This window comes from Silurus aristotelis (genome assembly GCF_946808225.1).
Source record: "Silurus aristotelis genome assembly, chromosome: 2".
NCBI lineage: Eukaryota > Metazoa > Chordata > Actinopteri > Siluriformes > Siluridae > Silurus > Silurus aristotelis.
In genome coordinates, this window is record NC_139575.1 from 5404080 (window position 1) to 5422068 (window position 17989).

The 17989-nt window shown below is 36.1% G+C and overlaps 1 protein-coding gene and 1 long non-coding RNA gene across 8 annotated transcripts in view; one reads left to right on the forward strand and one right to left on the reverse strand.

The window, feature by feature from the left end:
* LOC310737846 (polymeric immunoglobulin receptor-like) overlaps nt 1–17989 on the reverse strand; it is a 253742-nt gene that overhangs the window by 102071 nt on the left and 133682 nt on the right. The window lies entirely within an intron of this gene.
* Nucleotides 2191–3656, forward strand: LOC310722471. The gene is made up of 3 exons (XR_014532384.1): nt 2191–2237; nt 2339–2434; nt 3497–3656. It is a non-coding gene; the product is annotated as an uncharacterized lncRNA (long non-coding RNA).

The window sequence follows — 17989 nt, forward strand, 5'->3', positions numbered from 1 at the left end:
GTTGAACATATTTTAAACTATCAACAGGAAGCTCGGGGTCTAGAGAAGTGAGCGCATATACAGGAGGAAGAATCAACATCAAGTGCAGATATGAGGATAAATATAAAGACAAACCAAAATCTATCTGTAGGATCGGAACACAACAGTGGTGTTTTCCTTTAACAACAACAAAACTGATCAGTGAAATTACACATAATGGCAGATTCTCAATTTATGACAACAGAGGTGCAGGATTCTTCAATGTGTTTATTAGAGAACTGATTATGGAGGACACTGGAACATACTTGTTCACTGTTGCTGTGTCTGATGAAATTGAGTCCTCCACTGTAATAAATCTGACTGTAACAGAAGGTGAGTATCTATTTTATTATTATATTGCGTTTCATTAGGAAATAATGTGATCATATTTTTATGTATATTTACTATAATACATTAATTATCATTATTTAAGTGTCAGAGTAAAAAATAAAGCTAAATTAAGAAAAATGTATTCAGCTGTGATTCTTTTTATTGTATTTTGCTAAAGAGTTCATATTGATTTGGTGGTAGAAAATATTTCATCTATCCTAAAAAATACCGTTTATAATTTCTCCCTAATTACTACATTGACTGGAGATGATGGAATACAATTACCATATACATGCACGTGTAGTGGTATATAAAAACCTGGTTCCACAGTCCACCAAATTGTTTTGTGGCTGATAGAATATTGAAGAACAAACATTTAGTAGTATTGAAACAAATATGCTTAATCAGTTTGTAAAGAGATTATAACTATCTAAATGCTACAGTCATATTCAGATCCTTAAATGCATTTTTTCCTTTTCATTTTTGGGTTAATCAGACTTTAAAATATTATAACTTTAGTTATGTAAGATAATTATTCATCCATCCACCATCCACCCACCCACCCGGCCACACACCTATACATATTTCCAAACATATATCCAACATCAGTAAGCACTTTATCAGAAACAGTAGAAAATATTGAAATGAACTGTTGTTTTTCAAGGCCACCACACACATAAATTGATCTGATTGGTTGTGATTTGCAGATCTGTCCTATGAGAAGTCAATCAATAAGACTGTCCAAGTAGGAGAAGATTTAAACATCAGCTGTAAATACCCAGAATCCCTCAGGAATTATCCCAAGTTTCTCTGCAGGAGGCATGCAGCTGCTGTATGTCCTTATAAAATATCTGTTACAGAAAGTAGAAAAGATGTAAATGTGGGGAAATTCTCCCTGTATGATGACAGAACAGAACAAATCTTCACTGTGAGTATTAGAAATGTAGCTAAAACAGTCTCTGGTGAATTCTGGTGTGGAGCTGAAGCAGCCTGGACATCTGATCTTGAATACAAGGTTCATTTCACACAGATCAACCTGATAGTTACTGGTGAGTTTGTAGAGACGTGGAGACACACTGCATTAACTATTGTGACATTACAGAGTCTTTGTGTGAAGCATCGAGTCAGTGCACATCATAACCAACACTAGCCTGTGATATTATTGGTGATTAGTTAACAAAACAATAATGGTAGAATAAAAAGAGCCGATCTTTTTAGAAGAAAGTTTTTACCACATGGAACTGAATTAATGTAGCTGCTATTATCTGTTAACATTTAGAATTTTCTCCTTTTAGACTGAATGATGTGATGAGCAGATTTTATTAGCCTCATAATCTGTTATCTGGTCTTCCTCTGCTCGTGTGTATTTCACTTCACTTCCTGTGATTATCAGATGTATAAACAGCAGTCTGTACTTCTGACACAACAATAATGTAAACTGTATTGTGTTGCTTTTGTACTGATATCAGTCATATACCAGATTCACTCACTTCATGTTGTTTATTTTCAAATTAAACTTTTTACTGCTTTAGATTCAAGTGTACCAGTGCCAAAACTGATGCCAACTAAACCTTCATCACCACTACCATTATCATCATCCTCATCATCACCACTATCCCTATCAGCATCTTCCTTCTCCTCCTTCCCATTATCATTACCATCACCATCATCATTACCATCACCATCATCATCATTACCACCACCATTATCATCACCATCATCATCATCGCCACTATCCCTATCAACATCTTCCTTCTCCTCCTTCCCATCATCATTACCACCACCATCACCATCATCATTGCCACTATTCCTATCAGCATATTTCCTCTCCTCCTCCTCCTCCTCCTCCTCCTCCTCATCATCATCATCATCATCATCTAAACCAGCAGGTGAGTCTCCTCATGTGCACATCAGACCCATAACTTTAATGAATCTGATCCCTTAAGAATGATCAGCATGTAGGGTAAAGTTTCTCTTCCATGATTTCCAGCTTCCACTGTGATCACGGTGTCTGTAATTCTGCTGCTGCTTCTGATTGGAATCATATTCCTCACTTTCACTGTTCAAAAGAGACGCAGGATGGACGGTACATAAACTCAAACACATGATAAAATGCTTAATATAAACATGTATCTTGTAATGCAGATGTAAATGCAAGTAAAACAGTATTTATTAAATCCAGACAGAGAAATCGAAATAATAAATCAAATTTATTGTCCACACATATCCAGTTCATGCAAGATAGTTAAGTACAGTGGTACCTCGACATACAAGTTTAATTCGTTCCGCACCTTGCTCGTATGTCAAATTGCTCGTATTTCAACGCAAATTTCCCCATTGAAATTAATTGAAATGCCATTAATCCGTTCTATCCCCCAAAATGCCACCCCAGTTGTTTTTGTTACGTGTTTTTGAATAAGTAAATTTATTTATAAATACTGTTTTTCTCACAGCTAAGTTCAATTTCTCTTAACACACCCAGGCCTGATTACTGCCACACCTGTTCACAATCAAGAAATCTCTTAAATAGGAGCTGCCTGACAAAGTGAAGTAGATCAAAAGATCCTCAAAAGCTAGACATCATGCCGAGAGCCAAAGAAATTCAGAAACAAATGAGAAAGAAAATAATTGAGATCTATCAGTCTGGAAAAGGTTATAAAACATTTTTTAAAGCTTTGGGATTAATTGTAAAGCTTTGTTACATCTAATGACTAGGAGATTATTTTATAACCTTCTCTTGATCATTAGCTTGTACATTAAGCAGTTGGATGAAACAAACAAAGAAAAGAATTTCTACAGAAACATCTGATCCTTATTTGGGTTATTCAGATTCACTTGATTAATAACAGGTTTATGAAATTACATTTCTACATGAGTTTGAATGTAAAGAGATCATTTAAAGCAGCAACATTCCACATTATAAACTATAATATGAACTTTTGTAACACTGATATTGTCATTTTTATCTAAAAAATGCTTTTTATTTCTTGCCATGCTGTTTCATGCAATTTTCACAAGGGTGTACAGATTTTTTTATATATTTATTGTAGATGAATAAATGCAGAATGTCTAGAGATTATGACATCACAAACTGAAAATAGCAGCGTTAATACATACTGATTCGGTGACTATGTTTTTTTTCCCCCAGCAGGTACAGATTCTGTTGTCCAATATTCTGTCCAAAAGTCAGGAAGTGACCAAGCGGTAATTCACTTTATATATTTATGAGTCTGTTCAGTTACAAACCTTATTTCCATTTAAGAAAAGAACAAATAAATGTGTGTTTCTGTTGATCTCTCAGGTTCCTCTTGCTGTCTCTGATTGTGAGGAGATTAACAACACCAAACAATTTTCTACCTCAGAACCTAGAACCTTCACAGTTTACTTAACTGCTTAACTACCAACAATTTCCTCTAAGCCATGTCAAAATGTTTATGCAGAGATTGCAGGTCCCACAATCTCATGTGATTGTGCAATTTATTCTTCTGCTTAACTACCCACAATCCCCTCTGATCAGGAAATCTACTTGACAGCTCAGTTACCCACAATCCTCTCTGCTGAGAAATCTGTTAAAGGTTTGACTCAAGCAACAGTGAGTTCTCACTCCAATACCACCAGCTCTAATAATGCAGTTCCACAGATTAAGGAAGACGACTTTTCTGTCTACGCTTCAGTCAGTCACGTGACTTCATCTGTTTAGTTCTACATCATTAGGGCTTCAGTCATGTGGCAGTGGAACTTTACTATTTAATTTAGATTTCCTTTTTTCTTTCTTTTTCCTCCTCTGTCCCTCCTTCAAAACATCATGGTCACATGATGTGAAAATGATGACAGAACAGAACAAATCTTCACTGTGAGTATCAGAAATGTATATAATGTGAAGTGGTTGTTGTGGAAATGTTTTTTTTTTTTTTTTATCAAATAAATAATGTCATGGAAAATGTTTTTCAAGCATGAGATAAGATGTTTAATGAGATGTTGTTTTCTATGTGCTTAAATTTGTGGGATTTTACATTTTTGTATCTGAAACATGAACTTGTTGTAAATGACACTTTAAAGAGTTTTAAAATGTCTTTTTCTTTTATGTATTTATATCTGATATTATCAAAACATTTTTGACATTATAATTTTGACTTGCACTGCAAGAGTCTGCCTGTGAATTGAGATCGATGTTACGGTGAAAGAAGCTGAACTTGAAACTTCAGCATGTGTGTGTACAGTATATGTAGAGGTGGTGTTCCCAGAACAGTAACAGGAATTGCTATACGTCTTGTATTTAAGAGGTCGGTAGAGCAGTACACACTTGTATAGAGTAATAAATATCCTCAGAGAAATGTTAATCCTGGAGTCCTGAAAAATAACTCACATGCAGAATGCTGATATTAAACACTCCTACACCTTCATATAATTATTTACACAAAACACAGAACATTTGCTTATTTTGTGTCAGAAGCATGAAACGGTTTGTATTATGCTTATGTAGTTCACACACACACACTTGATGAACAGCTCTTTTTCACACAGCCAGAAGGGGAAATGGGTGATGCAGCATCACTTTCTGGTTAACACTCAGTTAAAGATGCAGGACAGAGACAGTAACAGTGTGTAGCAGGACAGGAGATTTAATATCGTTCTGAAGTGGACTTGGTGTGGAGATCTGTGACTGTGACCTCAGGATGAAGATCCTCCTTATCATCTTCACCATCTGCGTGATCTCAGGTAAAGAAATACACTTTATAATAATTCTTACTTTCAGCAGCAGTGTTACATGAAGAAAGGTTTTTGTTTAAATGAATATTTGGTGTTTTGTTCTAATCTTAAGACAGAGGCTAAAAATGAGTGGGTAACTTCAGGAAGATTTTCACTGTTTGACACCAAATCAGCAAAGCTCAGGGTGATCAGAGAGCTCACTGTAGAGGACGCTGGGATGTATCAGTGTGGATTTGGGAATGTTAACGGGAAAGATATTTTGACAAGGTGAGGAAGGTGCAGGAAGGTGAGTCTCCCACCACTGCCCACTGTTTATCTCCACAAAGCTCTAGTGTCATTATCAGACACACAAAATGGCTGAGAATCCAATCAATGCATTTAAAAATATCAAATAAAATCCAAAACAATCGTTCTTTATTCATTCACTTATCTTTACAAGTTTCATTTTAAGAAATGCTCAACTGCTCACCTCATCTTTACGCCTAACCTGCATGTTCAAAACTAACTAGTTTAAAGTTATGAATCTTTTTGTCATGTTTAAAGTCATGATCTTGAAAAAAAATTACATTTAAGTATCTACTTCTGCATTTAATTGTTTGAACATGATTTGAACTTGCTTATAACAGGAAGCTTGGGCTCTAGAGAAGTCAATGCATATACAGGAGGAGGAGTCAATATCAAGTGCAGATATGAGGATAAATATAAGGACAAACAAAAATCTATCTGTAGGATCGGAACACAACAGTGGTGTTTTACTCAAACAACAAAAAATCTGTACAGTGAATGGACACATAATGGCAGATTCTCAGTTTATGACAACAGAAATGCAGGATTCTTTAATGTATTTATCAGAGAACTGATTATGGAGGACACTGGAACAAACTTTTTCACTGTTGCTGTGTCTGATGAAATTAAGACCTACACTGTAGTAAATCTAACAGTAACAGAAGGTGAGTATCTATTATTGTGTTTCATTAGAAGAAAATGTGATCATATTTATATGAAAATTTACTGTATCACATTAAATATCATTAAATGTCAAAATGAAAAGTAAAGCTAAATAACCAGCTGTCACTTTAGGATTCATTTTGCTAATGAATTTATGATTTGGTGGAAGAAAATATTTAATCTCTCCTAGAATATGCCATAATTTATAATTTCCCTCTAATTACTTCAATGACTGGAGATGATGAGATAAAATTACTATATACATGCATGTGTGGTTGTATATGAAAACCTGATTTCACATTCCACAATTCTTTTGTGGCTGAAAGAATATTGAAGAATAAACATTTAGTTTTATTGAAACAAATATGCTTAATAAATTTGTAAACAGATTGTGATCTAAATGCTACAGTCATATTCAGATCCTTAAATGCATTTGTTTCCTTTACATTTTTGAGTTAACCAGACTTTATAATAATATAACTTTAGTTATGTAAGAGAATTATTCACCCATCCATCCATCCATCCATCCATCCATCCACTGAAATGTACTATTTTTTTTCCAAGGCCACCACACAAATTAATTAATCTGATGGTTGTGATTTGCAGATCTGTCCTATGAGAAGTTCATCAATAAGACTGTCCAAGTAGGAAGAGATTTAAACATCAACTGCAAATACCCAGAATCCTTCAGGAATTATTCCAGGAATTATTAAGTTTCTCTGCCTTAGGCATGCAGCTGCTGTATGTCCTTATAAAATATCTGTTACAGAAAGTAGAAAAGATGTAAATGTGGGGAAATTCTCCCTGTATGATGACAGAACAGAACAAATCTTCACTGTGAGCATTAGAAATGTAGCTAAAACAGTCTCTGGTGAATTCTGGTGTGGAGCTGAAGCAGCCTGGACATCTGATCATGGATACAAGGTTTATTTCACACAGATCAACCTGATAGTTACTGGTGAGTTTGTAGAGACACACTGCATTAACTATTGTGACATTACAGAGACTTTGTGTGATGCATAGAGTCAGTGCACATCATAACCAACACTAGCCTGTGATCTAATTGGGATAAGTGAACAGAACAATAATGGTAGTTTAAATAGAGCAGATCTTTTTAGAAGGAAGTTTGTGACCACATGGAACTGAATTAATGTAGCTGCTATTATCTGTTAACATTTAGAATTTTCTCCTTTTAGACTGAATGATGTGATGAGCAGATTTTATTAGCCTCATAATCTGTTATCTGGTCTTCCTCTGCTCGTGTGTATTTCACTTCACTTCCTGTGATTATCAGATGTATAAACAGCAGTCTGTACTTCTGACACAACAATAATGTAAACTGTATTGTGTTGCTTTTGTACTGATATCAATCATATACCAGATTCACTCACTTCATGTTGTTTATTTTTAAACTAAACTTTTTACTGCTTCAGATTCAAGTGTACCAGTGTCAAAACTGAAGCCAACTAAACCTTCATCACCACAACCATTATCATCATCCTCATCATCATCCCCAAAATCCCAATCAACATCTCATCTCATCACCATCACCACATGTAAACCAGCAGGTGAGTCTCCTCATGTGCACATCATCCCATAACTTTAATTAATCTGATCCCTTAAGAATGATCAGCATGTAGGTTAAAGTTTCTCTTCCATGATTTCCAGCTTCCACTGTGATCACGGTGTCTGTAATTCTGCTGCTGCTTCTGATTGGCTTAATATAAACATCTATCATGTAATGCAGATGTAAATGCAACTAAAACAGCATTTATTAAATCCAGACAGAGAAATCTAATTTGTGTCCATGAACAAGAATCAGTGGATTAAATTTCGTGACTATAATCACAAAATGCCATGAGACTGGGCTCCTCTCTACAGCGCTGTTCAAATCATTCTATGGGTTTTTGGCAGCATTTAGATCCAGACTTTGACTGAAACATTCCTTTGTTCATACTGAATGTAAATTGGTGTGAAAGTGTCCTGATTTTCTTCTTCTTTTTTTTTTTTTTTTACGTTTGTCACACTTTAATGCTTCAAATCATCAAACTAATTTAAATATTAGTAAAAGATAACACAAGTGAACACAACATTCAGTTTTTAAATGAAGGTTTTTATTATTGAGGGAAAACAAAATCCAAAACTACATGGCCCCATGTGAAAAAGTGTTTGCCCCCCTGTTAAAACTGTTTTTTTACACCTGAGTTGAATTTCTCTCGCCACACCCTGACCTGATTACTGCCACACCTGTTCACAATCAGGAAATCTCTTAAATAGGACCTGCCTGACAAAGTGAAGTAGACCAAAAGATCCTCAAAAGCTAGACATCATGCTGAGATCCAAAGAAATTCAGAAACAAATGAGCAAGAAAATAATTGAGATCCATCAGTCTGGAAAAGGTTATAAAGCCATTTTTAAAGCTTTGGGACTCCCGTGAACCACAGTGAGAGCCATTATTCACAAATGGCAAAAACATGGAACAGTGGAGAACTTTCCCAGGAGTGGCCGGCTGACCAAAATTACCCCAAGAGCACAGCGACGACTCATGCAAGAGGTCACAAAAGACCCCCCAACAACATCCACAGAACTGCAGGCCTCACTTGCCTCAGTTAAGATCAGTGTTCATGACTCAACCGTTAGAAAGAGACTGGGGAAAAATGGTCTGCATGGCAGAGTTCCAAGACGAAAACAGCTGCTGAGCAAAAAGAACATGAAGGCTCATCTTAGTTTTGCCAGAAAACATCTTGTTGATCCCAAGACTTTGGAAAATACTCTCGACTGACGAGACAAAAAATGCGCATATGGAAGGTGTGTCCCATTACGTCCGTCATAAAAGTAACACCGCATTTCATAAAAAGAACATCATACCAACAGTAAAATATGGTGGTGGTAGTGTGATGGTCTGGGGCTGTTTTGCTGCTTCAGGATCTGGAAGACTTGCTGAAGGAGACTGTCCAGCCATCTGTTCGTGACCTCAAGCAGAAGCGAACTTGGTTTCTGTAGCAGGACAATGATGTGGCCTAGTCACTGACCTGAATCCTACTGAGATGCTGTGGCATGACCATAAAAAGGAAGTTCATGTTTGAAAACCCTCCAATGTGGGTGAATTACAACAATTCTGCATAGACGAGTGACCAAAATTCCTCCACAGCGCTGAAACAGACACATTGCAAGTTATCGCAAATGCATGATTGCAGTTGTTGCTGCTAAGTGTGGCCCATCCAGTTATTAGATTTAGGGGCAAACATTTTTTCACACAGGGCCATGTAGGTTTGGATTCGGTTTTCCCCTCAATAATAAAACCTTCATTTAAAATCTGCATGTTGTGTTCACTTGTTTTTTTTTTTACTAATATTTAAATTAGTTTGATGATCTGAAACATTAAAGTGTGACAAACATGCAAAAAAATAAGAAACCAGGAAGGGGCAAACACTTTTTCACACCACTGTATTTGTGCCTTGGGATGTTATTATGCTTCATGATTAATTTTATACTTAGACCTTCAGCCTCAGCTGAAGCTTTTTTTAAATGACTCCCAAAGTTCTACTGTGGTCTAATCAGACCTTAACACATTATAGCATTGTGTTATACATTATTTTGGGATCATTCAGGTGACCTCTAATTTATTCTATCAAAAAAAAGGGGCTTTGATTTATCATTAGCCCCCAAAGCCTTGATATGTTGAATATGAGAGATTGACCAGTATTTTCCAGATATCCCTGCAGATCTTTCAATGTTGCTACAGTAGATGTCTGTAGGTGATGACCCATTTTTTTATGTTGGCCTTTATGGTGTTCCCCTTTTACATCTAATGACTAGGAGATTATTTTATAACCTTCTCTTGATCATTATCTTGTACATTAAGCAGTTGGATGAAACAAACAAAGGAAAGAATTCCTACAGAAACATCTGATCCTTATTTGGGGTTAATTATATTTACTTGATTAATGACAGGTTTATGAAATTACATTTCTACATGAGTTTGAATGTAAAGAGATTATTTAAAGCCAACTAAACCTTCATCACCACAACCATTATCATCCTCATCATCATCGCCAAAATCCCAATCAACATCAACAAGCAGCCAGATTCCACATTATAAACTATCATATTAACTTTTGTTAATATTTTGTATAATATATGTTAAGACTTTTTGTCATTTTTATAAAAAAAATGCTTTTTATTTCTTGCCATGCCATTTCATGCAATTTTCACAAGGGTGTGCAGATTTTTCATATATATATTGTAGATGAATAAATGCAGAATGTCTGAAGATTATGACATCACAAAATGAAAATAGCAGCGTTAATACATACTGATTCGGTGACTGGTTTTTTTCCCCCAGCAGGTACAGATTCTGTTGTGCAGTATTCTATCCAAACTCAGGAAGTGACCAAGCGGTAATTCACTTTGTATATTTTATTTAGTTACAAACCTTATAGTAGATTAAGTTAAGGACAAATATATGTTTCTGTTGATCTCTCAGGTTCCTCTTGCTGTCTGATTCTGAGGAGATTAGACACCAAACAATTTTTTTGCCTCAGAAGCTGAAACTTCCACAGTTTACTCAACTGCTTAACTACCCACAATCCCCTCTGAGCCTTCTCAAACTGTTTATGCAGAGATAGTTTCCTACAATCTCCTGTGATTCTGCTATTTATTCTACTGCTCAACTACCCACAATCCACTCTGATCAGGAAATCTACTTGACAGCTCAGTTACCTACAAGCCTCTCTGCTGAGAAATCTGTTAAAGGTTTGACTCACGCTACAGTGAGTTCTCACTCCAATACCACCAGCTTTAATGATGCAGTTCCACAGATTGACTGAAGTGTAGACAGAAAAGTCGTCTTCCTTAGTCACGTGACTTCATCTGTTTAATTCTGCATTATTAGGGCTTCAGTCATGTGGCAGTGGAACGTTACTATTTAATTCAGATTTCCTTTCTCTTTCTTCTACCTCTTTTTCCTCCTCTGTCCCTCCCTCAATACAATGATATGATCATTATGACAGAACAGAACAAATCTTCACTGTGAGTATTAGAAATGTAACTGTAACAGTCTCTGGTGAATTCTGGTGTGGAGCAGAAGCAGCCTGGATATCTGATCATGAATACAGGGTTTATTTCACACAGATCAACGTAACACTTACTGCTGAGTTTGTAGAGACATGGAGACACACTGAATTAACACATTGTGTGAAGCATAGAGGCAGCACACATCCTAACAACCGCCTGTGATATTATTGGTAATTAGTAAATAGAACAATAATGGCAGTACAAATAGAGCAGTTATTTTTAGAACAAAGTTTATTACCACATGGAACTGAAGTGACGAGGCTGCTATTTTAATCTTCTGAATTCTGTGTTTCAAAATAAACTAATTTAAACCTTCACAATTATGCTGAAATTTTTGTATTATGCTCACAGTCTCTCACAGTTGTTTCTCCTTTTTTGTTGTTGTACACGTATATTTTTGCTTCACTTTTAATTCTTGTGATTAAACCTGTACTGCTGTAGTACCTGTAAATATCAGTGGTGTATCATTAATATGTTGAACACCAATGAATTAAAGCTTTGGTAATGGATACGATTTATTTCCATTTATTTGGTGTCATGAGTTCAGCTGTGAATCTGATTGGTACTTCAACACTGTAGAATTAACCTTGTTAAAGCTCCAGTGAATGTAAATTAAGAGATCATTTGTATAACTTGAGTCTTTGTTGGTGTTAAAGTTCTGCTTGATGTTTTATTTTATTAGAATAAGAGTTTATTGTTGTAAAATAAATGTTTTTAAGGGTTTCCCGTGTTGTTGTTGTTCAGTACATTATTGTTGAATTTGTTCTATCTACTATCCAGCATTGGTTATCCCTAATCTAAAAATTCTGTGGATCATCATCAAGCCTGTGTTTGTGCTGTAAGTGTGAGTTTGACAATAAAACAGCAAATGCTTTGTTTTACCAGATTCTTTCTGATTCAACTTTTTTTTCTTGCTGACACTACAATATGAAGTTATGAAGGGGAGGAATGTAAATCTGCAAGCAGGCAGAAAAATCTTAACGTTTGCAGATTTACTTTTAAGGTTTTGGACACTAATGAGAGAATCCTGCACTTCTGTTGACAGGAACTGCTTACTTGACCTGTGATTACTTGGTATTTTGACTGCTAATGCCACTAGAACGATGTAGAAATAAACAGAAGGCAGTGGTGGGAGACTCGCCTTCCTTTACTTTCAGTTCCACCAGTGTTAAAATGTCTTTACAATCTTTATCTACTCCACAGTAGTATGTCAGTGTCTTCTTCAGTGAGCTCCTTGATCATCACCATGAACTCTGCTGATTTAGTGTCATCTAACAGTGAGAATCTTCCTGAAGTTACTGACTTTCACAGCCCACACTGCGACGCAAAATACGCCGCTTTCAAATGTATCCACTTTGGATAGCATTTTCAAAAAGATACGTTTTTGTTGAGCGACAAAGCCGTCTCCGTGAGGACGGAAGGCCAAAACAGAGAAAAATATGCATTTTCAAATAAATACTGTGGCAGCGGGGGCGGGGCCGAGTGCCGGGTTGTGAATGGAGGGCAGGGCCGGGAGAAGATAGGCAGGAAATTGCCTCACCTGAAGCCTATCTAACCTCATGTGTTTTCTGTTGCAGTGATCAAAGGAGGCATTTAAGAAGGAGGGAGTGTGTGTGTGTGAATGTTTTTGCGTACGGGTGCCAGAGACCTGCGGCGTGAGCACAGTGCAGACAAACCCTCTGTAAAATCTAAATAAAGATGGCTGAATAGCCTTTACACCTGACCTGTTGTGGCGTTCCTCCTTCCCCACTGACACGCTCTCCCACAAATACATATTAGTGTGGACATGGCCACAGACAATAAACCAAGCGCAGGTTTCAAATAATCAGACAAGTTTTCAAAAATCACCAACAGTGTTGGGCAACGTTACTTTTAAAAGTAATGCATTACAATATTGAGTTACTCCCCAAAAAAGTAACTAATTACGTAATGCGTTATATTACTTTTGCGTTACTTTTGCGTTACTTGTTACTTGTATGTCTTTCACGCCTTACAGGTGTAATATAGATAATTTAAATAAGTTTTAAAGAAATAAGTTATATTAGGGCAAAAGACATGTCTTAATGATTTAAAATGTTTAATAACTTCTTAGGGAACAATAAGATGATCGACTAACTTTTGACCACAAGGCTGAACACTTTCCAGTCGCACTTCTGTACACTGCTTTTCAATCTGCCTTAGCCGTCAGGAATGTAACTATCGTTAGTGTATATAAGGTTTAGATTCATTCTGAACGCTTTTACAAAGTTCGCGCTTTTATCAGTGACCGTGGCAGTTTATCTTCCCACAAAGAGCAAACGAGCTGTGAGTTTGCTCTCTATCTCCGCTGTGATGGCATCGTACATGTCTCCCACAGAAAACTTTTATTCTGAGCAGTCTATAGAGCTGCAGTGGTATTTTATTTGAAGTGGTATTTTTTGCAGTTGACACGAGCTTTTCACCAACACATAATCTACACTTAACCATTATTCCCTTCTCCTTTTCCTCGACTATTTCAAAATAATAAGAATACTTCCATCACAGTAATGTAATCACTAGTTTGCCATCTCCGCTTCTGACCAGCTTCTGTTTCCCCAACACTGATCACCAACACCTCCCTTATCCATTTCCAAACCTTCAGGAGTATAGAGTAGTATTACAAGTATAATATATAGTTATATTTAGTATATAGTATTATATAGTATACAGTATTCTACCACTAGGGAACATGGCCTCAGGAAGTGGGGGTGCTGGGGGTGCTGCAGCACCCCCTATTGGCAAGAGAGAGATTTTTTTTTAAATGTAGTCCTATTAAAAATATTTTGCACAATTTATAAATTCCTTATGAATATTTTAGGAAACGATTTTGACACACGTAGGCTATTAAGTGTATTTTGGATTTTTATTTATTTATTTTGAGGCCTAATCAACACAGTTTCGGAAGTTACGTTAGTAACTAGGCTAGTGGTAACGTTAGCTGAGTAAAGAGGTTTCCCGCTCGTTCCATGCAGCGTATGATACATACATCTATGGCAGCAGCAGACTAGTAAATTTACATAGGAAATATGGCACAAAAACGGATTTTGGATTTTTTTGGAAAACCACTAGTGAAGAACTTTAGAACCGCAACCATGACAACGGAGTCTGTCCACCTGCCTCTGCCTGCAGTTGCACCGGCAGGCCCAGCCCCAGCACCCGCAACCCAACCTAGCGTGATTGGATTAGACGAGCCCTTCCAGCCAACATCCAGTTTCAAATTTCCTGCACGGCGTTGTGGTAATGAAACGTTCTCACGTTCTGTTGCACTGGCTTGGTTTGCTAGATGGCAGTGGCTGCATTATGTGGAAGAGACTGATCAGATTTTGTGTTTTGTTTGCCTGAAAGCAGTCGGTAAAAACCTCATACCTAGAGACAACAGACTACAGTTTGTGCTTGTTATTAATTAGACATATGATAATTGGTAAGGCGCGTGAAGTTCATTTGTAAAGCGCGTTTCACACGCGCGGGTGATTTTAGTTTGGCTTTCTCTGGCAGCGCGCAAACATAGCCTAAATGCCTTTCCCTTGTGGAAGATAAAATTAGCTCTTCATACCTTTTACAACAACATGAAGATATCAGAAAAAGAGATTGGTGGTCTCTTTCCTGCTCGTGTTCCACATCCCTCTCAAAGCGCAGAGCGGGAGGCTATAACGCGTCTTTGTGTGGAAATATAAAACTGTTTTTTTTTTTTTTTAAATGGATTCAACTTTATTATATTATGTAAGTTACCAGTATTTACTGATAATTATTTCAATGCTTTACAGGCTTTAGTGTGTTGTTTCTTTTTTAAATTTTTTTTTATTTATTTCAAAACAACCCCCCAACCACCGCAACACCGCCGGTATTTGGTCCATTACCACCGCAGTGGTAAAAAAACTGCCATCGTCACAGCCCTATGTATTTATTTTAAAAATGTATTCCAAATAGGCTCATAGGTTTTTTGTGCAAAAAAATAAATAAAAAAAATTCACAGCACCCCCTGTTCAAAATTACTTCCAGTAATGCCCTGCTAGGGAACAAAATATACAAAAGATAATAAACAGCATGAACAACCCCATAATGAATATATCTGTGCAGTAAAATACAGACTGAATACTGCAGAATTATATTTTAAACATAGTGTTCAAAAGATATTTCTGGCTTTTACTTTATTTAATTTAATTTAATTCTAAAATGACATCACTGAAAAGTTTTTCCTCCCACACGTGCATTTCTTGTTTTCCTCCTGTGTTTCTCACATTATCCTCTAGATGGCAGAAGAAGCAACGAACCAATTTAAATTAAACTATTGTTTAGAGCTCCAAGGTGATTCCACAGTTGTGGTGATATTTACACCTTTTAACATTTTCAAAAGTGTCACAATTCAAAGAGACACTTTTATATAATAATTTTCGTCAATAGACATTTAAGGCAACATTTATACCATGTTTGCTTGTTTAACATAAGGGAGCAAAAAAAAAAAAAAATAAAAATAGACATCTATATATTAAAAGCAAGGGGATATGGTGATCTCCAAGAAATTGAGATGATGCCACTCTTGTTTAAATATACTGGTATCCTTGTAAACTGATTGTTCTGAACCTAAACATGTATATTTTCATAGCCTAATGGAAGACTCATGGAAGGAATGTTGATGAGATGCATGAGAGGAGATCTTAAATGTGTGTGTTTATATAAGAAAACAAATATACAGTAACATGGAATCGTCCTTCGAGAGTCTGTGAGCTTACAGAAATGTTGCTGTAAAAAAGATGGACTCAAAACTTCAACATTTGTAAATATGTTGAATTTTTATTCCCAATCCAGCAATGGGAACTGCTATAGGTTTTGTGCTCTAGGGGGCAGTAGAAGTAGAATGTTACATTTAAAATGTAATATTATATTTATTATTATAAATATCTTCAGTAAAATGTATCCTGGAGCACTGAGAGGAAAAATAACTCAAATGGAGAAAGATGTTCACATGCAGAATGCTGATATTAAACACTCATACACCTTCATATGATCGTTTACATACTGGACCTGACCAGAGGCTCATAGTTCACACATTTAACACAGACACTTCCTGAAGAGCTCTTTGTCACACGTCTAAAGAGGGAAGTGGGTGTAGCATCACTTTTTGTTTGACACAGATGAAGACGCAGCATATTTAGGTTCAGAGCCAGTAACAGTGTGTAGCAGAACAGGAACTTTAGTATCGTTCTGAAGTGGATTTGGTGTTGAAATCTGTGAGTGTGACCTAAGGATGAAGATCCTCCTCCTCATCTTCACCTTCTGCCTGATCTCAGGTAAAGAAATACACTTTATAATAATCCTCACTATCAGCAGCAGTGTTACATTAGGAAAGGTTTTGCTCAGATGGATTTTTGTTGTTTTGTTAGATGGAGGAGCCTCTAAGGAAGTAACAGGATATTTAGGAGGAAGAGTCTTAATCAAGTGCAAGTATAAAACAGAATCTACACAAAACCTAAAATATTTCTGTAAGGATTCATCGTCAGGCTGTTCTGATCTAATAAAGACAGGAGATAAAAACATGTGGGTAACTTCAGGAAGATTCTCACTGTTTGATGACACCAAATCAGCAGAGTTCAGGGTGATGATCAGAGAGCTCACTGGAGAGGACACTGGGAAATACCACTGTGGAATTGGGAAAGCTTATGGGGGAGACACTTCCACACCAGTGTCACTGAAGGTGCAGGAAGGTGAGTCTTCCACCACTGTTTTCTGTTTATTTTCACAAAGTTCTAATGTCATTAGCAGACCCTCAAAATGGCTGAGAAACCAATAAGCGCATTTTTATTATAACTCCTGACTGTAAATAAAATATCCAATTAAATCCAAAACAATCTTTTCACTTGCCCATTGAACTCACCTGTTTCCTTTTTACTCTCAATTATTTTCATGACTTTATTCCTGATGGTTCATGCCTTATCTTTACAATGTTTCATTGAAGGAAAAGCTCAACATCTAAACTCACATTCACGCATAACCTACATGTTACAAACAAACTTAATTTAAAAGTTATGTATCTGTTTGTCATGTTTAAAGTCATGATAAAAAAAATATATATACCTTCACTTATTAAGCTTGTTGAACATATTTTAAACTATCAACAGGAAGCTCGGGGTCTAGAGAAGTGAGCGCATATACAGGAGGAAGAATCAACATCAAGTGCAGATATGAGGATAAATATAAAGACAAACCAAAATCTATCTGTAGGATCGGAACACAACAGTGGTGTTTTCCTTTAACAACAACAAAACTGATCAGTGAAATTACACATAATGGCAGATTCTCAATTTATGACAACAGAGGTGCAGGATTCTTCAATGTGTTTATTAGAGAACTGATTATGGAGGACACTGGAACATACTTGTTCACTGTTGCTGTGTCTGATGAAATTGAGTCCTCCACTGTAATAAATCTGACTGTAACAGAAGGTGAGTATCTATTTTATTATTATATTGCGTTTCATTAGGAAATAATGTGATCATATTTTTATGTATATTTACTATAATACATTAATTATCATTATTTAAGTGTCAGAGTAAAAAATAAAGCTAAATTAAGAAAAATGTATTCAGCTGTGATTCTTTTTATTGTATTTTGCTAAATACAGTTCATATTTAGTTCATCAGTTCATATTGATTTGGTGGTAGAAAATATTTCATCTATCCTAAAAAATACCGTTTATAATTTCTCCCTAATTACTACATTGACTGGAGATGATGGAATACAATTACCATATACATGCACGTGTAGTGGTATATAAAAACCTGGTTCCACAGTCCACCAAATTGTTTTGTGGCTGATAGAATATTGAAGAACAAACATTTAGTAGTATTGAAACAAATATGCTTAATCAGTTTGTAAAGAGATTATAACTATC